The sequence below is a fragment of the Balaenoptera physalus genome, assembly GCF_965194825.1.
Source record: "Balaenoptera physalus genome assembly, chromosome: 12".
NCBI classification, from domain to species: domain Eukaryota; kingdom Metazoa; phylum Chordata; class Mammalia; order Artiodactyla; family Balaenopteridae; genus Balaenoptera; species Balaenoptera physalus.
In genome coordinates this window covers 30743429-30765438 of record NC_138897.1, presented here as the reverse complement: position 1 = coordinate 30765438, position 22010 = coordinate 30743429, and the positions used below count along the sequence as shown (strand labels likewise).

Sequence of the window (22010 nt, the reverse complement as noted above, 5' to 3'; positions counted from 1 at the left end):
TTCCAGAATCAAACCTCAGTCTTGTTCCCAGGACACAGGTTTCCAGAATCAACCCGATATCATGTTCCCTGGCCACAGTCTCAGAATCAAACCTCAGTCATGTTGCCAGGCCACAGGTTTCCACCATCAAACCTCACACATGTTCCCAGGCCACAGGGTTCCAGAGTCAAACCGTTGGCAGGTCCCCAGGCCACAGGGTTCCAGAATCCACCAATGTCATGTTCCCAGGCCACAGGGTTCCAGAATCAATCCTCAGTTATGTTCCCAGGCTACAGGGTTCCAGAATAAAACGTCAGTCATGTTCCCAGACCACAGGGTTCCAGAACCAAGGCTCAGTCAGGTTCCCGGGCCACAGTATTCCACAATCTAAACAGATGTCATGTTCCCAGGCCTCAGGGTTCCAGAATCCACCCATGTCATGTTCCCAGTCCACAGGGTTCCAGAACCAAGGCTCAGTCAGGTTCCCGGGGCACAGTATTCCACCATCTAAACAGATGTCATATTCCCAGGCCACAGGTTTCCAAAATCACGCCTCAGTCATGTTCCCAGGCCACAGGTTTCCAGAATCAAACTGATTTCATATTCCCTGGCAACAGGGTACCAGAATCCAAACCGATGTCATGTTCCCAGGCCACAGGATTCCACACTCTAACATCAGTCATGTTCCCAGGCCACATGGTTCCAGAATCAAACCTCAGTCGTGTTCCCAGGACACAATGTTCCAGAAGAAAACCTCAGTCATGTTCCCTGGACACAGGTTTCAGAAATCAAATCCCAGTCATGTTCCCAGGCCACAGGGTTCCACAATTAAACCTCAGTCATATTCCCAGGCCAGAGGGTTCCACACTCAAACCTCAGTCCTGTGGCCAGGCCACGGTTCCACCATCAAGCCTCAGGCATTTTCCCAGGCCAGAGTGTTCCACAATCAAACCTAAGTCATCTTGCCAAGCCACAGGGTTCCACCATCAAACCTCAGGCATGTTGCCAGGCCAAAGGGTTCCACCATCAAGCCTCACTCATGTTCCCAAGCCTGAGGGTTGCACTATCAAACCTCAATCATGTTGCCAGGCCACAGGGTTCAACCATCAATCCTCAGTCATGTTCCCAGTAAACAGGGCTCCTGAATCAAACCAATGTCATGTTCCCACACCACGGGGTTCCAGTATCAGGCCTCAGTCATGGTCCCAGTGCACAGGGTCCCACAATCAAACCTCAGTCATGTTGCCAGTCCACAGGTTTCTGCCATCAAACCTCAGTCAAGTTCCCAGGCCACAGGGTTCCAGAATCAAGCCTCAGTCATTTGGCCAGGCTAGAGTGTTCCACCATCAAACCTCAGTCATGATCCCAGGCCACATGTTTCCACAATGAAACCTCAGTCATTTTCCCAAGCCAAAGGTTTCCAGAATCAAACCTCAGTCATATTCCCAGGACACATGGTTCCAGAATCAAACCTGAATCATGTTCGCAGGCCCCAGGTGTCAACAATCAAACCTCAGGCATGTTCCCAGGACACAGGTGTCCAGAATCAAACCTCAGTCATGTTCCCAGGGAACTGGCTTCAGGAAACAAAGCTCAGTCATGTTCCCAGGCCACAGGGTTCCAGAATCAAACCTCAGTCTTGTTCCCAGGACACAGGTTTCCAGAATCAACCCGATATCATGTTCCCTGGCCACAGTCTCAGAATCAAACCTCAGTCATGTTGCCAGGCCACAGGTTTCCACCATCAAACCTCAGACATGTTCCCAGGCCACAGGGTTCCAGAGTCAAACCGTTGGCAGGTTCCCAGGCCACAGGGTTCCAGAATCCACCAATGTCATGTTCCCAGGCCACAGGGTTCCAGAATCAATCCTCAGTTATGTTCCCAGGCTACAGGGTTCCAGAATAAAACCTCAGTCATGTTCCCAGACCACAGGGTTCCAGAACCAAGGCTCAGTCAGGTTCCCGGGCCACAGTATTCCACAATCTAAACAGATGTCATGTTCCCAGGCCTCAGGGTTCCAGAATCCACCCATGTCATGTTCCCACTCCACAGGATTCCAGAACCAAGGCTCAGTCAGGTTCCCGGGGCACAGTATTCCACAATCTAAACAGATGTCATATTCCCAGGCCACAGGTTTCCAAAATCACGCCTCAGTCATGTTCGCAGGCCACAGGTTTCCAGAATCAAACTGATTTCATGTTCCCTGGCAACAGGGTACCAGAATCCAAACCGATGTCATGTTCCCAGGCCACAGGATCCACACTCTAACATCAGTCATGTTCCCAGGCCACATGGTTCCAGAATCAAACCTCAGTCGTGTTCCCAGGACACAGGGTTCCAGAAGAAAACCTCAGTAATGTTCCCTGGACACAGGTTTCAGAAATAAAATCCCAGTCATGTTCCCAGGCCACAGGGCTCCACAATTAAACCTCAGTCATATTCCCAGGCCAGAGGGTTCCACAATCAAACCTCAGTCCTGTGGCCAGGCCACGGTTCCACCATCAAGCCTCAGTCATGTTCCCAGGCCAGAGTGTTCCACAATCAAACCTAAGTCATCTTGCCAAGCCACAGGGTTCCACCATCAAACCTCAGGCATGTTGCCAGGCCAAAGGGTTCCACCATCAAGCCTCACTCATGTTCCCAAGCCTGAGGGTTGCACTATCAAACCTCAATCATGTTGCCAGGCCACAGGGTTCAACCATCAATCCTCAGTCATGTTCCCAGTAAACAGGGCTCCTGAATCAAACCAATGTCATGTTCCCACACCACGGGGTTCCAGTATCAGGCCTCAGTCATGGTCCCAGTGCACAGGGTCCCACAATCAAACCTCAGTCATGTTGCCAGTCCACAGGTTTCTGCCATCAAACCTCAGTCAAGTTCCCAGGCCACAGGGTTCCAGAATCAAGCCTCAGTCATTTGGCCAGCCTAGAGTGTTCCACCATCAAACCTCAGTCATGATCCCAGGCCACATGTTTCCACAATGAAACCTCAGTCATTTTCCCAAGCCAAAGGTTTCCAGAATCAAACCTCAGTCATATTCCCAGGACACATGGTTCCAGAATCAAACCTGAATCATGTTCGCAGGCCCCAGCTGTCAACAATCAAACCTCAGGCATGTTCCCAGGACACAGGTGTCCAGAATCAAACCTCAGTCATGTTCCCAGGGAACAGGCTTCCAGAAACAAAGCTCAGTCATGTTCCCAGGCCACAGGGTTCCAGAATCAAACCTCAGTCTTGTTCCCAGGACACAGGTTTCCAGAATCAACCCGATATCATGTTCCCTGGCCACAGTCTCAGAATCAAACCTCAGTCATGTTGCCAGGCCACAGGTTTCCACCATCAAACCTCACACATGTTCCCAGGCCACAGGGTTCCAGAGTCAAACCGTTGGCAGGTCCCCAGGCCACAGGGTTCCAGAATCCACCAATGTCATGTTCCCAGGCCACAGGGTTCCAGAATCAATCCTCAGTTATGTTCCCAGGCTACAGGGTTCCAGAATAAAACGTCAGTCATGTTCCCAGACCACAGGGTTCCAGAACCAAGGCTCAGTCAGGTTCCCGGGCCACAGTATTCCACAATCTAAACAGATGTCATGTTCCCAGGCCTCAGGGTTCCAGAATCCACCCATGTCATGTTCCCAGTCCACAGGGTTCCAGAACCAAGGCTCAGTCAGGTTCCCGGGGCACAGTATTCCACAATCTAAACAGATGTCATATTCCCAGGCCACAGGTTTCCAAAATCACGCCTCAGTCATGTTCCCAGGCCACAGGGTTCCAGAATCAAACCTCAGTCTTGTTCCCAGGACACAGGTTTCCAGAATCAACCCGATATCATGTTCCCTGGCCACAGTCTCAGAATCAAACCTCAGTCATGTTGCCAGGCCACAGGTTTCCACCATCAAACCTCACACATGTTCCCAGGCCACAGGGTTCCAGAGTCAAACCGTTGGCAGGTCCCCAGGCCACAGGGTTCCAGAATCCACCAATGTCATGTTCCCAGGCCACAGGGTTCCAGAATCAATCCTCAGTTATGTTCCCAGGCTACATGGTTCCAGAATCAAACCTCAGTCTTGTGCCCAGGACACAGGGTTCCAGAAGAAAACCTCAGTCATGTTCCCTGGACACAGGTTTCAGAAATAAAATCCCAGTCATGTTCCTAGGCCACAGGGTTCCACAATTAAACCTCAGTCATATTCCCAGGCCAGAGGGTTCCACAATCAAACCTCAGTCCTCTGGCCAGGCCACGGTTCCACCATCAAGCCTCAGTCATGTTGCCAGGCCAGAGTGTTCCACAATCAAACCTAAGTCATCTTGCCAAGCCACAGGGTTCCACCATCAAACCTCAGGCATGTTGCCAGGCCAAAGGGTTCCACCATCAAGCCTCACTCATGTTCCCAAACCTGAGGGTTGCACTATCAAACCTCAATCATGTTGCCAGGCCACAGGGTTCAACCATCAATCCTCAGTCATGTTCCCAGTAAACAGGGCTCCTGAATCAAACCAATGTCATGTTCCCACACCACGGGGTTCCAGTATCAGGCCTCAGTCATGGTCCCAGTGCACAGGGTCCCACAATCAAACCTCAGTCATGTTGCCAGTCCACAGGTTTCTGCCATCAAACCTCAGTCAAGTTCCCAGGCCACAGGGTTCCAGAATCAAGCCTCAGTCATTTGGCCATCCTAGAGTGTTCCACCATCAAACCTCAGTCATGATCCCAGGCCACATGTTTCCACAATGAAACCTCAGTCATTTTCCCAAGCCAAAGGTTTCCAGAATCAAATCTCAGTCATATTCCCAGGACACATGGTTCCAGAATCAAACCTGAATCATGTTCGCAGGCCCCAGGTGTCAACAATCAAACCTCAGGCATGTTCCCAGGACACAGGTGTCCAGAATCAAACCTCAGTCATGTTCCCAGGGAACAGGCTTCCAGAAACAAAGCTCAGTCATGTTCCCAGGCCACAGGGTTCCAGAATCAAACCTCAGTCTTGTTCCAAGGACACAGGTTTCCAGAATCAATCCGATATCATGTTCCCTGGCCACAGTATCAGAATCAAACCTCAGTCATGTTGCCAGGCCACAGGTTTCCACCATCAAACCTCAGACATGTTCCCAGGCCACAGGGTTCCAGAGTCAAACCGTTGGCAGGTCCCCAGGCCACAGGGTTCCAGAATCCACCAATGTCATGTTCCCAGGCCACAGGGTTCCAGAATCAATCCTCAGTTATGTTCCCAGGCTACATGGTTCCAGAATAAAACCTCAGTCATGTTCCCAGAGCACAGGGTTCCAGAACCAAGGCTCAGTCAGGTTCCCGGGCCACAGTATTCCACAATCTAAACAGATGTCATGTTCCCAGGCCTCAGGGTTCCAGAATCCACCCATGTCATGTTCCCAGTCCACAGGGTTCCAGAACCAAGGCTCAGTCAGGTTCCCGGGGCACAGTATTCCACCATCTAAACAGATGTCATATTCCCAGGCCACAGGTTTCCAAAATCACGCCTCAGTCATGTTCCCAGGCCACAGGTTTCCAGAATCAAACTGATTTCATGTTCCCTGGCAACAGGGTACCAGAATCCAAACCGATGTCATGTTCCCAGGCCACAGGATTCCACACTCTAACATCAGTCATGTTCCCAGGCCACATGGTTCCAGAATCAAACCTCAGTCGTGTTCCCAGGACACAGGGTTCCAGAAGAAAACCTCAGTCATGTTCCCTGGACACAGGTTTCAGAAATCAAATCCCAGTCATGTTCCCAGGCCACAGGGTTCCACAATTAAACCTCAGTCATATTCCCAGGCCAGAGGGTTCCACAATCAAACCTCAGTCCTGTGGCCAGGCCACGGTTCCACCATCAAGCCTCAGTCATGTTCCCAGGCCAGAGTGTTCCACAATCAAACCTAAGTCATCTTGCCAAGCCACAGGGTTCCACCATCAAACCTCAGGCATGTTGCCAGGCCAAAGGGTTCCACCATCAAGCCTCACTCATGTTCCCAAGCCTGAGGGTTGCACTATCAAACCTCAATCATGTTGCCAGGCCACAGGGTTCAACCATCAATCCTCAGTCATGTTCCCAGTAAACAGGGCTCCTGAATCAAACCAATGTCATGTTCCCACACCACGGGGTTCCAGTATCAGGCCTCAGTCATGGTCCCAGTGCACAGGGTCCCACAATCAAACCTCAGTCATGTTGCCAGTCCACAGGTTTCTGCCATCAAACCTCAGTCAAGTTCCCAGGCCACAGGGTTCCAGAATCAAGCCTCAGTCATTTGGCCAGCCTAGAGTGTTCCACCATCAAACCTCAGTCATTATCCCAGGCCACATGTTTTCACAATGAAACCTCAGTCATTTTCCCAAGCCAAAGGTTTCCAGAATCAAACCTCAGTCATATTCCCAGGACACATGGTTCCAGAATCAAACCTGAATCATGTTCGCAGGCCCCAGCTGTCAACAATCAAACCTCAGGCATGTTCCCAGGACACAGGTGTCCAGAATCAAACCTCAGTCATGTTCCCAGGGAACAGGCTTCCAGAAACAAAGCTCAGTCATGTTCCCAGGCCACAGGGTTCCAGAATCAAACCTCAGTCTTGTTCCCAGGACACAGGTTTCCAGAATCAACCCGATATCATGTTCCCTGGCCACAGTCTCAGAATCAAACCTCAGTCATGTTGCCAGGCCACAGGTTTCCACCATCAAACCTCAGACATGTTCCCAGGCCACAGGGTTCCAGAGTCAAACCGTTGGCAGGTCCCCAGGCCACAGGGTTCCAGAATCCACCAATGTCATGTTCCCAGGCCACAGGGTTCCAGAATCAATCCTCAGTTATGTTCCCAGGCTACAGGGTTCCAGAATAAAACCTCAGTCATGTTCCCAGACCACAGGGTTCCAGAACCAAGGCTCAGTCAGGTTCCCGGGCCACAGTATTCCACAATCTAAACAGATGTCATGTTCCCAGGCCTCAGGGTTCCAGAATCCACCCATGTCATGTTCCCAGTCCACAGGGTTCCAGAACCAAGGCTCAGTCAGGTTCCCGGGGCACAGTATTCCACCATCTAAACAGATGTCATATTCCCAGGCCACAGGTTTCCAAAATCACGCCTCAGTCATGTTCCCAGGCCACAGGTTTCCAGAATCAAACTGATTTCATGTTCCCTGGCAACAGGGTACCAGAATCCAAACCGATGTCATGTTCCCAGGCCACAGGATTCCACACTCTAACATCAGTCATGTTCCCAGGCCACATGGTTCCAGAATCAAACCTCAGTCGTGTTCCCAGGACACAGGGTTCCAGAAGAAAACCTCAGTCATGTTCCCTGGACACAGGTTTCAGAAATCAAATCCCAGTCATGTTCCCAGGCCACAGGGTTCCACAATTAAACCTCAGTCATATTCTCAGGCCAGAGGGTTCCACAATCAAACCTCAGTCCTGTGGCCAGGCCACGGTTCCACCATCAAGCCTCAGTCATGTTGCCAGGCCAGAGTGTTCCACAATCAAACCTAAGTCATCTTGCCAAGCCACAGGGTTCCACCATCAAACCTCAGGCATGTTGCCAGGCCAAAGGGTTCCACCATCAAGCCTCACTCATGTTCCCAAGCCTGAGGGTTGCACTATCAAACCTCAATCATGTTGCCAGGCCACAGGGTTCAACCATCAATCCTCAGTCATGTTCCCAGTAAACAGGGCTCCTGAATCAAACCAATGTCATGTTCCCACACCACGGGGTTCCAGTATCAGGCCTCAGTCATGGTCCCAGTGCACAGGGTCCCACAATCAAACCTCAGTCATGTTGCCAGTCCACAGGTTTCTGCCATCAAACCTCAGTCAAGTTCCCAGGCCACAGGGTTCCAGAATCAAGCCTCAGTCATTTTGCCAGCCTAGAGTGTTCCACCATCAAACCTCAGTCATGATCCCAGGCCACATGTTTCCACAATGAAACCTCAGTCATTTTCCCAAGCCAAAGGTTTCCAGAATCAAACCTCAGTCATATTCCCAGGACACATGGTTCCAGAATCAAACCAGAATCATGTTCGCAGGCCCCAGCTGTCAACAATCAAACCTCAGGCATGTTCCCAGGACACAGGTGTCCAGAATCAAACCTCAGTCATGTTCCCAGGGAACAGGCTTCGAGAAACAAAGCTCAGTCATGTTCCCAGGCCACAGGGTTCCAGAATCAAACCTCAGTCTTGTTCCCAGGACACAGGTTTCCAGAATCAACCCGATATCATGTTCCCTGGCCACAGTCTCAGAATCCAACCTCAGTCATGTTGCCAGGCCACAGCTTTCCACCATCAAACCTCAGACATGTTCCCAGGCCACAGGGTTCCAGAGTCAAACCGTTGGCAGGTTCCCAGGCCACAGGGTTCCAGAATCCACCAATGTCATGTTCCCAGGCCACAGGGTTCCAGAATCAATCCTCAGTTATGTTCCCAGGCTACAGGGTTCCAGAATAAAACCTCAGTCATGTTCCCAGACCACAGGGTTCCAGAACCAAGGCTCAGTCAGGTTCCCGGGCCACAGTATTCCACAATCTAAACAGATGTCATGTTCCCAGGCCTCAGGGTTCCAGAATCCACCCATGTCATGTTCCCAGTCCACAGGGTTCCAGAACCAAGGCTCAGTCAGGTTCCCGGGGCACAGTATTCCACCATCTAAACAGATGTCATATTCCCAGGCCACAGGTTTCCAAAATCACGCCACAGTCATGTTCGCAGGCCACAGGTTTCCAGAATCAAACTGATTTCATGTTCCCTGGCAACAGGGTACCAGAATCCAAACCGATGTCATGATCCCAGGCCACAGGATTCCACATTCTAACATGAGTCATGTTCCCAGGCCACATGGTTCCAGAATCAAACCTCAGTCGTGTTCCCAGGACACAGGGTTCCAGAAGAAAACCTCAGTCATGTTCCCTGGACACAGGTTTCAGAAATAAAATCCCAGTCATGTTCCCAGGCCACAGGGCTCCACAATTAAACCTCAGTCATATTCCCAGGCCAGAGGGTTCCACAATCAAACCTCAGTCCTGTGGCCAGGCCACGGTTCCACCATCAAGCCTCAGTCATGTTCCCAGGCCAGAGTGTTCCACAATCAAACCTAAGTCATCTTGCCAAGCCACAGGGTTCCACCATCAAACCTCAGGCATGTTGCCAGGCCAAAGGGTTCCACCATCAAGCCTCACTCATGTTCCCAAGCCTGAGGGTTGCACTATCAAACCTCAATCATGTTGCCAGGCCACAGGGTTCAACCATCAATCCTCAGTCATGTTCCCAGTAAACAGGGCTCCTGAATCAAACCAATGTCATGTTCCCACACCACGGGGTTCCAGTATCAGGCCTCAGTCATGGTCCCAGTGCACAGGGTCCCACAATCAAACCTCAGTCATGTTGCCAGTCCACAGGTTTCTGCCATCAAACCTCAGTCAAGTTCCCAGGCCACAGGGTTCCAGAATCAAGCCTCAGTCATTTGGCCAGCCTAGAGTGTTCCACCATCAAACCTCAGTCATGATCCCAGGCCACATGTTTCCACAATGAAACCTCAGTCATTTTCCCAAGCCAAAGGTTTCCAGAATCAAACCTCAGTCATATTCCCAGGACACATGGTTCCAGAATCAAACCTGAATCATGTTCGCAGGCCCCAGGTGTCAACAATCAAACCTCAGGCATGTTCCCAGGACACAGGTGTCCAGAATCAAACCTCAGTCATGTTCCCAGGGAACAGGCTTCCAGAAACAAAGCTCAGTCATGTTCCCAGGCCACAGGGTTCCAGAATCAAACCTCAGTCTTGTTCCCAGGACACAGGTTTCCAGAATCAACCCGATATCATGTTCCCTGGCCACAGTCTCAGAATCAAACCTCAGTCATGTTGCCAGGCCACAGGTTTCCACCATCAAACCTCAGACATGTTCCCAGGCCACAGGGTTCCAGAGTCAAACCGTTGGCAGGTCCCCAGGCCACAGGGTTCCAGAATCCACCAATGTCATGTTCCCAGGCCACAGGGTTCCAGAATCAATCCTCAGTTATGTTCCCAGGCTACAGGGTTCCAGAATAAAACCTCAGTCATGTTCCCAGACCACAGGGTTCCAGAACCAAGGCTCAGTCAGGTTCCCGGGCCACAGTATTCCACAATCTAAACAGATGTCATGTTCCCAGGCCTCAGGGTTCCAGAATCCACCCATGTCATGTTCCCAGTCCACAGGGTTCCAGAACCAAGGCTCAGTCAGGTTCCCGGGGCACAGTATTCCACCATCTAAACAGATGTCATATTCCCAGGCCACAGGTTTCCAAAATCACGCCTCAGTCATGTTCCCAGGCCACAGGTTTCCAGAATCAAACTGATTTCATGTTCCCTGGCAACAGGGTACCAGAATCCAAACCGATGTCATGTTCCCAGGCCACAGGATTCCACACTCTAACATCAGTCATGTTCCCAGGCCACATGGTTCCAGAATCAAACCTCAGTCGTGTTCCCAGGACACAGGGTTCCAGAAGAAAACCTCAGTCATGTTCCCTGGACACAGGTTTCAGAAATCAAATCCCAGTCATGTTCCCAGGCCACAGGGTTCCACAATTAAACCTCAGTCATATTCCCAGGCCAGAGGGTTCCACAATCAAACCTCAGTCCTGTGGCCAGGCCACGGTTCCACCATCAAGCCTCAGTCATGTTGCCAGGCCAGAGTGTTCCACAATCAAACCTAAGTCATCTTGCCAAGCCACAGGGTTCCACCATCAAACCTCAGGCATGTTGCCAGGCCAAAGGGTTCCACCATCAAGCCTCACTCATGTTCCCAAGCCTGAGGGTTGCACTATCAAACCTCAATCATGTTGCCAGGCCACAGGGTTCAACCATCAATCCTCAGTCATGTTCCCAGTAAACAGGGCTCCTGAATCAAACCAATGTCATGTTCCCACACCACGGGGTTCCAGTATCAGGCCTCAGTCATGGTCCCAGTGCACAGGGTCCCACAATCAAACCTCAGTCATGTTGCCAGTCCACAGGTTTCTGCCATCAAACCTCAGTCAAGTTCCCAGGCCACAGGGTTCCAGAATCAAGCCTCAGTCATTTTGCCAGCCTAGAGTGTTCCACCATCAAACCTCAGTCATGATCCCAGGCCACATGTTTCCACAATGAAACCTCAGTCATTTTCCCAAGCCAAAGGTTTCCAGAATCAAACCTCAGTCATATTCCCAGGACACATGGTTCCAGAATCAAACCAGAATCATGTTCGCAGGCCCCAGCTGTCAACAATCAAACCTCAGGCATGTTCCCAGGACACAGGTGTCCAGAATCAAACCTCAGTCATGTTCCCAGGGAACAGGCTTCGAGAAACAAAGCTCAGTCATGTTCCCAGGCCACAGGGTTCCAGAATCAAACCTCAGTCTTGTTCCCAGGACACAGGTTTCCAGAATCAACCCGATATCATGTTCCCTGGCCACAGTCTCAGAATCCAACCTCAGTCATGTTGCCAGGCCACAGCTTTCCACCATCAAACCTCAGACATGTTCCCAGGCCACAGGGTTCCAGAGTCAAACCGTTGGCAGGTTCCCAGGCCACAGGGTTCCAGAATCCACCAATGTCATGTTCCCAGGCCACAGGGTTCCAGAATCAATCCTCAGTTATGTTCCCAGGCTACAGGGTTCCAGAATAAAACCTCAGTCATGTTCCCAGACCACAGGGTTCCAGAACCAAGGCTCAGTCAGGTTCCCGGGCCACAGTATTCCACAATCTAAACAGATGTCATGTTCCCAGGCCTCAGGGTTCCAGAATCCACCCATGTCATGTTCCCAGTCCACAGGGTTCCAGAACCAAGGCTCAGTCAGGTTCCCGGGGCACAGTATTCCACAATCTAAACAGATGTCATATTCCCAGGCCACAGGTTTCCAAAATCACGCCACAGTCATGTTCGCAGGCCACAGGTTTCCAGAATCAAACTGATTTCATGTTCCCTGGCAACAGGGTACCAGAATCCAAACCGATGTCATGATCCCAGGCCACAGGATTCCACACTCTAACATGAGTCATGTTCCCAGGCCACATGGTTCCAGAATCAAACCTCAGTCGTGTTCCCAGGACACAGGGTTCCAGAAGAAAACCTCAGTCATGTTCCCTGGACACAGGTTTCAGAAATAAAATCCCAGTCATGTTCCCAGGCCACAGGGCTCCACAATTAAACCTCAGTCATATTCCCAGGCCAGAGGGTTCCACAATCAAACCTCAGTCCTGTGGCCAGGCCACGGTTCCACCATCAAGCCTCAGTCATGTTCCCAGGCCAGAGTGTTCCACAATCAAACCTAAGTCATCTTGCCAAGCCACAGGGTTCCACCATCAAACCTCAGGCATGTTGCCAGGCCAAAGGGTTCCACCATCAAGCCTCACTCATGTTCCCAAGCCTGAGGGTTGCACTATCAAACCTCAATCATGTTGCCAGGCCACAGGGTTCAACCATCAATCCTCAGTCATGTTCCCAGTAAACAGGGCTCCTGAATCAAACCAATGTCATGTTCCCACACCACGGGGTTCCAGTATCAGGCCTCAGTCATGGTCCCAGTGCACAGGGTCCCACAATCAAACCTCAGTCATGTTGCCAGTCCACAGGTTTCTGCCATCAAACCTCAGTCAAGTTCCCAGGCCACAGGGTTCCAGAATCAAGCCTCAGTCATTTGGCCAGGCTAGAGTGTTCCACCATCAAAGCTCACTCATGTTCCCAAGCCTGAGGGTTGCACTATCAAACCTCAATCATGTTGCCAGGCCACAGGGTTCAACCATCAATCCTCAGTCATGTTCCCAGTAAACAGGGCTCCTGAATCAAACCAATGTCATGTTCCCACACCACGGGGTTCCAGTATCAGGCCTCAGTCATGGTCCCAGTGCACAGGGTCCCACAATCAAACCTCAGTCATGTTGCCAGTCCACAGGTTTCTGCCATCAAACCTCAGTCAAGTTCCCAGGCCACAGGGTTCCAGAATCAAGCCTCAGTCATTTGGCCAGGCTAGAGTGTTCCACCATCAAAAAACCTCAGTCATGATCCCAGGCCACATGTTTCCACAATGAAACCTCAGTCATTTTCCCAAGCCAAAGGTTTCCAGAATCAAACCTCAGTCATATTCCCAGGACACATGGTTCCAGAATCAAACCTGAATCATGTTCGCAGGCCCCAGGTGTCAACAATCAAACCTCAGGCATGTTCCCAGGACACAGGTGTCCAGAATCAAACCTCAGTCATGTTCCCAGGGAACTGGCTTCAGGAAACAAAGCTCAGTCATGTTCCCAGGCCACAGGGTTCCAGAATCAAACCTCAGTCTTGTTCCCAGGACACAGGTTTCCAGAATCAACCCGATATCATGTTCCCTGGCCACAGTCTCAGAATCAAACCTCAGTCATGTTGCCAGGCCACAGGTTTCCACCATCAAACCTCAGACATGTTCCCAGGCCACAGGTTTCCAGAGTCAAACCGTTGGCAGGTTCCCAGGCCACAGGGTTCCAGAATCCACCAATGTCATGTTCCCAGGCCACAGGGTTCCAGAATCAATCCTCAGTTATGTTCCCAGGCTACAGGGTTCCAGAATAAAACCTCAGTCATGTTCCCAGTCCACAGGGTTCCAGAACCAAGGCTCAGTCAGGTTCCCGGGGCACAGTATTCCACAATCTAAAGAGATGTCATATTCCCAGGCCACAGGTTTCCAAAATCACGCCTCAGTCATGTTCCCAGGTCACAGGTTTCCAGAATCAAACCGATTTCATGTTCCCTGGCAACAGGGTACCAGAATCCAAACCGATGTCATGTTCCCAGGCCACAGGATTCCACACTCTAACATCAGTCATGTTCCCAGGCCACATGGTTCCAGAATCAAACCTCAGTCGTGTTCCCAGGACACAGGGTTCCAGAAGAAAACCTCAGTCATGATCCCAGGCCACATGTTTCCACAATGAAACCTCAGTCATTTTCCCAAGCCAAAGGTTTCCAGAATCAAACCTCAGTCATATTCCCAGGACACATGGTTCCAGAATCAAACCAGAATCATGTTCGCAGGCCCCAGCTGTCAACAATCAAACCTCAGGCATCTTCCCAGGACACAGGTGTCCAGAATCAAACCTCAGTCATTTTCCCAGGGAACAGGCTTCCAGAAACAAAGCTCAGTCATGTTCCCAGGCCACAGGGTTCCAGAGTCAAACCGTTGGCAGGTTCCCAGGCCACAGGGTTCCAGAATCCACCAATGTCATGTTCCCAGGACACAGGTTTCCAGAATCAACCCGATATCATGTTCCCTGGCCACAGTCTCAGAATCCAACCTCAGTCATGTTGCCAGGCCACAGGTTTCCACCATCAAACCTCAGACATGTTCCCAGGCCACAGGGTTCCAGAGTCAAACCGTTGGCAGGTTCCCAGGCCACAGGGTTCCAGAATCCACCAATGTCATGTTCCCAGGCCACAGGGTTCCAGAATCAATCCTCAGTTATGTTCCCAGGCTACAGGGTTCCAGAATAAAACCTCAGTCATGTTCCCAGACCACAGGGTTCCAGAACGAAGGCTCAGTCAGGTTCCCGGGCCACAGTATTCCACAATCTAAACAGATGTCATGTTCCCAGGCCTCAGGGTTCCAGAATCCACCCATGTCATGTTCCCAGTGCACAGGGTTCCAGAACCAAGGCTCAGTCAGGTTCCCGGGGCACAGTATTCCACAATCTAAACAGATGTCATATTCCCAGGCCACAGGTTTCCAAAATCACGCCACAGTCATGTTCGCAGGCCACAGGTTTCCAGAATCAAACCTCAGTCGTGTTCCCAGGACACAGGGTTCCAGAAGAAAACCTCAGTAATGTTCCCTGGACACAGGTTTCAGAAATAAAATCCCAGTCATGTTCCCAGGCCACAGGGCTCCACAAGTAAACCTCAGTCATATTCCCAGGCCAGAGGGTTCCACAATCAAACCTCAGTCCTGTGGCCAGGCCACGGTTCCACCATCAAGCCTCAGTCATGTTCCCAGGCCAGAGTGTTCCACAATCAAACCTAAGTCATCTTGCCAAGCCACAGGGTTCCACCATCAAACCTCAGGCATGTTGCCAGGCCAAAGGGTTCCACCATCAAGCCTCACTCATGTTCCCAAGCCTGAGGGTTGCACTATCAAACCTCAATCATGTTGCCAGGCCACAGGGTTCAACCATCAATCCTCAGTCATGTTCCCAGTAAACAGGGATCCTGAATCAAACCAATGTCATGTTCCCACACCACGGGGTTCCAGTATCAGGCCTCAGTCATGGTCCCAGTGCACAGGGTCCCACAATCAAACCTCAGTCATGTTGCCAGTCCACAGGTTTCTGCCATCAAACCTCAGTCAAGTTCCCAGGCCACAGGGTTCCAGAATCAAGCCTCAGTCATTTGGCCAGGCTAGAGTGTTCCACCATCAAGCCTCACTCATGTTCCCAAGCCTGAGGGTTGCACTATCAAACCTCAATCATGTTGCCAGGCCACAGGGTTCAACCATCAATCCTCAGTCATGTTCCCAGTAAACAGGGCTCCTGAATCAAACCAATGTCATGTTCCCACACCACGGGGTTCCAGTATCAGGCCTCAGTCATGGTCCCAGTGCACAGGGTCCCACAATCAAACCTCAGTCATGTTGCCAGTCCACAGGTTTCTGCCATCAAACCTCAGTCAAGTTCCCAGGCCACAGGGTTCCAGAATCAAGCCTCAGTCATTTGGCCAGGCTAGAGTGTTCCACCATCAAACCTCAGTCATGATCCCAGGCCACATGTTTCCACAATGAAACCTCAGTCATTTTCCCAAGCCAAAGGTTTCCAGAATCAAACCTCAGTCATATTCCCAGGACACATAGTTCCAGAATCAAACCTGAATCATGTTCGCAGGCCCCAGCTGTCAACAATCAAACCTCAGGCATGTTCCCAGGACACAGGTGTCCAGAATCAAACCTCAGTCATGCTCCCAGGGAACAGGCTTCCAGAAACAAAGCTCAGTCATGTTCCCAGGCCACAGGGTTCCAGAATCAAACCTCAGTCTTGTTCCCAGGACACAGGTTTCCAGAATCAACCCAATATCATGTTCCCTGGCCACAGTCTCAGAATCAAACCTCAGTCATGTTGCCAGGCCACAGGTTTCCACCATCAAACCTCAGACATGTTCCCAGGCCACAGGGTTCCAGAGTCAAACCGTTGGCAGGTCCCCAGGCCACAGGGTTCCAGAATCCACCAATGTCATGTTCCCAGGCCACAGGGTTCCAAAATCAATCCTCAGTTATGTTCCCAGGCTACAGGGTTCCAGAATAAAACCTCAGTCATGTTCCCAGACCACAGGGTTCCAGAACCAAGGCTCAATCAGGTTCCCGGGCCACAGTATTCCACAATCTAAACAGATGTCATGTTCCCAGGCCTCAGGTTCCAGAATCCACCCATGTCATGTTCCCAGTCCACAGGGTTCCAGAACCAAGGCTCAGTCAGGTTCCCGGGGCACAGTATTCCACCATCTAAACAGATGTCATATTCCCAGGCCACAGGTTTCCAAAATCACGCCTCAGTCATGTTCCCAGGCCACAGGTTTCCAGAATCAAACTGATTTCATGTTCCCTGGCAACAGGGTACCAGAATCCAAACCGATGTCATGTTCCCAGGCCACAGGATTCCACACTCTAACATCAGTCATGTTCCCAGGCCACATGGTTCCAGAATCAAACCTCAGTCGTGTTCCCAGGACACAGGGTTCCAGAAGAAAACCTCAGTCATGTTCCCTGGACACAGGTTTCAGAAATCAAATCCCAGTCATGTTCCCAGGCCACAGGGTTCCACAATTAAACCTCAGTCATATTCCCAGGCCAGAGGGTTCCACAATCAAACCTCAGACCTGTGGCCAGGCCACGGTTCCACCATCAAGCCTCAGTCATGTTCCCAGGCCAGAGTGTTCCACAATCAAACCTAAGTCATCTTGCCAAGCCACAGGGTTCCACCATCAAACCTCAGGCATGTTGCCAGGCCAAAGGGTTCCACCATCAAGCCTCACTCATGTTCCCAAGCCTGAGGGTTGCACTATCAAACCTCAATCATGTTGCCAGGCCACAGGGTTCAACCATCAATCCTCAGTCATGTTCCCAGTAAACAGGGCTCCTGAATCAAACCAATGTCATGTTCCCACACCACGGGGTTCCAGTATCAGGCCTCAGTCATGGTCCCAGTGCACAGGGTCCCACAATCAAACCTCAGTCATGTTGCCAGTCCACAGGTTTCTGCCATCAAACCTCAGTCAAGTTCCCAGGCCACAGGGTTCCAGAATCAAGCCTCAGTCATTTGGCCAGGCTAGAGTGTTCCACCATCAAACCTCAGTCATGATCCCAGGCCACATGTTTCCACAATGAAACCTCAGTCATTTTCCCAAGCCAAAGGTTTCCAGAATCAAACCTCAGTCATATTCCCAGGACACATGGTTCCAGAATCAAACCTGAATCATGTTCGCAGGCCCCAGCTGTCAACAATCAAACCTCAGGCATGTTCCCAGGACACAGGTGTCCAGAATCAAACCTCAGTCATGCTCCCAGGGAACAGGCTTCCAGAAACAAAGCTCAGTCATGTTCCCAGGCCACAGGGTTCCAGAATCAAACCTCAGTCTTGTTCCCAGGACACAGGTTTCCAGAATCAACCCAATATCATGTTCCCTGGCCACAGTCTCAGAATCAAACCTCAGTCATGTTGCCAGGCCACAGGTTTCCACCATCAAACCTCAGACATGTTCCCAGGCCACAGGGTTCCAGAGTCAAACCGTTGGCAGGTCCCCAGGCCACAGGGTTCCAGAATCCACCAATGTCATGTTCCCAGGCCACAGGGTTCCAAAATCAATCCTCAGTTATGTTCCCAGGCTACAGGGTTCCAGAATAAAACCTCAGTCATGTTCCCAGACCACAGGGTTCCAGAACCAAGGCTCAATCAGGTTCCCGGGCCACAGTATTCCACAATCTAAACAGATGTCATGTTCCCAGGCCTCAGGTTCCAGAATCCACCCATGTCATGTTCCCAGTCCACAGGGTTCCAGAACCAAGGCTCAGTCAGGTTCCCGGGGCACAGTATTCCACCATCTAAACAGATGTCATATTCCCAGGCCGCAGGTTTCCAAAATCACGCCTCAGTCATGTTCCCAGGCCACAGGTTTCCAGAATCAAACTGATTTCATGTTCCCTGGCAACAGGGTACCAGAATCCAAACAGATGTCATGTTCCCAGGCCACAGGATTCCACACTCTAACATCAGTCATGTTCCCAGGCCACATGGTTCCAGAATCAAACCTCAGTCGTGTTCCCAGGACACAGGGTTCCAGAAGAAAACCTCAGTCATGTTCCCTGGACACAGGTTTCAGAAATCAAATCCCAGTCATGTTCCCAGGCCACAGGGTTCCACAATTAAACCTCAGTCATATTCCCAGGCCAGAGGGTTCCACAATCAAACCTCAGTCCTGTGGCCAGGCCACGGTTCCACCATCAAGCCTCAGTCATGTTCCCAGGCCAGAGTGTTCCACAATCAAACCTAAGTCATCTTGCCAAGCCACAGGGTTCCACCATCAAACCTCAGGCATGTTGCCAGGCCAAAGGGTTCCACCATCAAGCCTCACTCATGTTCCCAAGCCTGAGGGTTGCACTATCAAACCTCAATCATGTTGCCAGGCCACAGGGTTCAACCATCAATCCTCAGTCATGTTCCCAGTAAACAGGGCTCCTGAATCAAACCAATGTCATGTTCCCACACCACGGGGTTCCAGTATCAGGCCTCAGTCATGGTCCCAGTGCACAGGGTCCCACAATCAAACCTCAGTCATGTTGCCAGTCCACAGGTTTCTGCCATCAAACCTCAGTCAAGTTCCCAGGCCACAGGGTTCCAGAATCAAGCCTCAGTCATTTGGCCAGGCTAGAGTGTTCCACCATCAAACCTCAGTCATGATCCCAGGCCACTTGTTTCCACAATGAAACTTCAGTCATTTTCGCAAGCCAAAGGTTTCCAGAATCAAACCACAGTCATATTCCCAGGACACATGGTTCCAGAATCAAACCTGAATCATGTTCGCAGGCCCCAGGTGTCAACAATCAAACCTCAGGCATGTTCCCAGGACACAGGTGTCCAGAATCAAACCTCAGTCATGTTCCCAGGGAACTGGCTTCAGGAAACAAAGCTCAGTCATGTTCCCAGGCCACAGGGTTCCAGAATCAAACCTCAGTCTTGTTCCCAGGACACAGGTTTCCAGAATCAACCCGATATCATGTTCCCTGGCCACAGTCTCAGAATCAAACCTCAGTCATGTTGCCAGGCCACAGGTTTCCACCATCAAACCTCAGACATGTTCCCAGGCCACAGGGTTCCAGAGTCAAACCGTTGGCAGGTTCCCAGGCCACAGGGTTCCAGAATCCACCAATGTCATGTTCCCAGGCCACAGGGTTCCAGAATCAATCCTCAGTTATGTTCCCAGGCTACAGGGTTCCAGAATAAAACCTCAGTCATGTTCCCAGACCACAGGGTTCCAGAACCAAGGCTCAGTCAGGTTCCCGGGGCACAGTATTCCACCATCTAAACAGATGTCATATTCCCAGGCCACAGGTTTCCAAAATCACGCCTCAGTCATGTTCCCAGGCCACAGGTTTCCAGAATCAAACTGATTTCATGTTCCCTGGCAACAGGGTACCAGAATCCAAACCGATGTCATGTTCCCAGGCCACAGGATTCCACACTCTAACATCAGTCATGTTCCCAGGCCACATGGTTCCAGAATCAAACCTCAGTCGTGTTCCCAGGACACAGGGTTCCAGAAGAAAACCTCAGTCATGTTCCCTGGACACAGGTTTCAGAAATCAAATCCCAGTCATGTTCCCAGGCCACAGGGTTCCACAATTAAACCTCAGTCATATTCCCAGGCCAGAGGGTTCCACAATCAAACCTCAGTCCTGTGGCCAGGCCACGGTTCCAACATCAAGCCTCAGTCATGTTCCCAGGCCAGAGTGTTCCACAATCAAACCTAAGTCATCTTGCCAAGCCACAGGGTTCCACCATCAAACCTCAGGCATGTTGCCAGGCCAAAGGGTTCCACCATCAAGCCTCACTCATGTTCCCAAGCCTGAGGGTTGCACTATCAAACCTCAATCATGTTGCCAGGCCACAGGGTTCAACCATCAATCCTCAGTCATGTTCCCAGTAAACAGGGCTCCTGAATCAAACCAATGTCATGTTCCCACAACACGGGGTTCCAGTATCAGGCCTCAGTCATGGTCCCAGTGCACAGGGTCCCACAATCAAACCTCAGTCATGTTGCCAGTCCACAGGTTTCTGCCATCAAACCTCAGTCAAGTTCCCAGGCCACAGGGTTCCAGAATCAAGCCTCAGTCATTTGGCCAGGCTAGAGTGTTCCACCATCAAACCTCAGTCATGATCCCAGGCCACATGTTTCCACAATGAAACCTCAGTCATTTTCCCAAGCCAAAGGTTTCCAGAATCAAACCTCAGTCATATTCCCAGGACACATGGTTCCACAATCAAACCTGAATCATGTTCGCAGGCCCCAGCTGTCAACAATCAAACCTCAGGCATGTTCCCAGGACACAGGTGTCCAGAATCAAACCTCAGTCATGTTCCCAGGGAACAGGCTTCCAGAAACAAAGCTCAGTCATGTTCCCAGGCCACAGGGTTCCAGAATCAAACCTCAGTCTTGTTCCCAGGACACAGGTTTCCAGAATCAACCCGATATCATGTTCCCTGGCCACAGTCTCAGAATCAAACCTCAGTCATGTTGCCAGGCCACAGGTTTCCACCATCAAACCTCAGACATGTTCCCAGGCCACAGGGTTCCAGAGTCAAACCGTTGGCAGGTCCCCAGGCCACAGGGTTCCAGAATCCACCAATGTCATGTTCCCAGGCCACAGGGTTCCAGAATCAATCCTCAGTTATGTTCCCAGGATACAGGGTTCCAGAATAAAACCTCAGTCATGTTCCCAGACCACAGAGTTCCAGAACCAAGGCTCAGTCAGGTTCCGGGGCCACAGTATTCCACAATCTAAACAGATGTCATGTTCCCAGGCCTCAGGGTTCCAGAATCCACCCATGTCATGTTCCCAGTCCACAGGGTTCCAGAACCAAGGCTCAGTCAGGTTCCCGGGGCACAGTATTCCACCATCTAAACAGATGTCATATTCCCAGGCCACAGGTTTCCAAAATCACGCCTCAGTCATGTTCCCAGGCCACAGGTTTCCAGAATCAAACTGATTTCATGTTCCCTGGCAACAGGGTACCAGAATCCAAACCGATGTCATGTTCCCAGGCCACAGGATTCCACACTCTAACATCAGTCATGTTCCCAGGCCACATGGTTCCAGAATCAAACCTCAGTCGTGTTCCCAGGACACAGGGTTCCAGAAGAAAACCTCAGTCATGTTCCCTGGACACAGGTTTCAGAAATAAAATCCCAGTCATGTTCCCAGGCCACAGGGTTCCACAATTAAACCTCAGTCATATTCCCAGGCCAGAGGGTTCCACAATCAAACCTAAGTCATCTTGCCAAGCCACAGGGTTCCACCATCAAACCTCAGGCATGTTGCCAGGCCAAAGGGTTCCACCATCAAGCCTCACTCATGTTCCCAAGCCTGAGGGTTGCACTATCAAACCTCAATCATGTTGCCAGGCCACAGGGTTCAACCATCAATCCTCAGTCATGTTCCCAGTAAACAGGGCTCCTGAATCAAACCAATGTCATGTTCCCACACCACGGGGTTCCAGTATCAGGCCTCAGTCATGGTCCCAGTGCACAGGGTCCCACAATCAAACCTCAGTCATGTTGCCAGTCCACAGGTTTCTGCCATCAAACCTCAGTCAAGTTCCCAGGCCACAGGGTTCCAGAATCAAGCCTCAGTCATTTGGCCAGGCTAGAGTGTTCCACCATCAAGCCTCACTCATGTTCCCAAGCCTGAGGGTTGCACTATCAAACCTCAATCATGTTGCCAGGCCACAGGGTTCAACCATCAATCCTCAGTCATGTTCCCAGTAAACAGGGCTCCTGAATCAAAC

The 22010-nt window shown here is 51.0% G+C and overlaps 1 long non-coding RNA gene across 1 annotated transcript in view; it reads left to right on the top strand.

The window, feature by feature from the left end:
* LOC309639059 overlaps positions 1 to 21034 on the top strand; it is a 149442-nt gene extending 128408 nt beyond the window's left edge. Inside the window, exon 3 of the long non-coding RNA XR_014251437.1 lies at positions 20934 to 21034. This is a non-coding gene — a long non-coding RNA (uncharacterized lncRNA). The remainder of the gene's footprint in view (positions 1 to 20933) is intronic.
* The last annotated feature ends 976 nt before the right edge of the window (positions 21035 to 22010 follow it).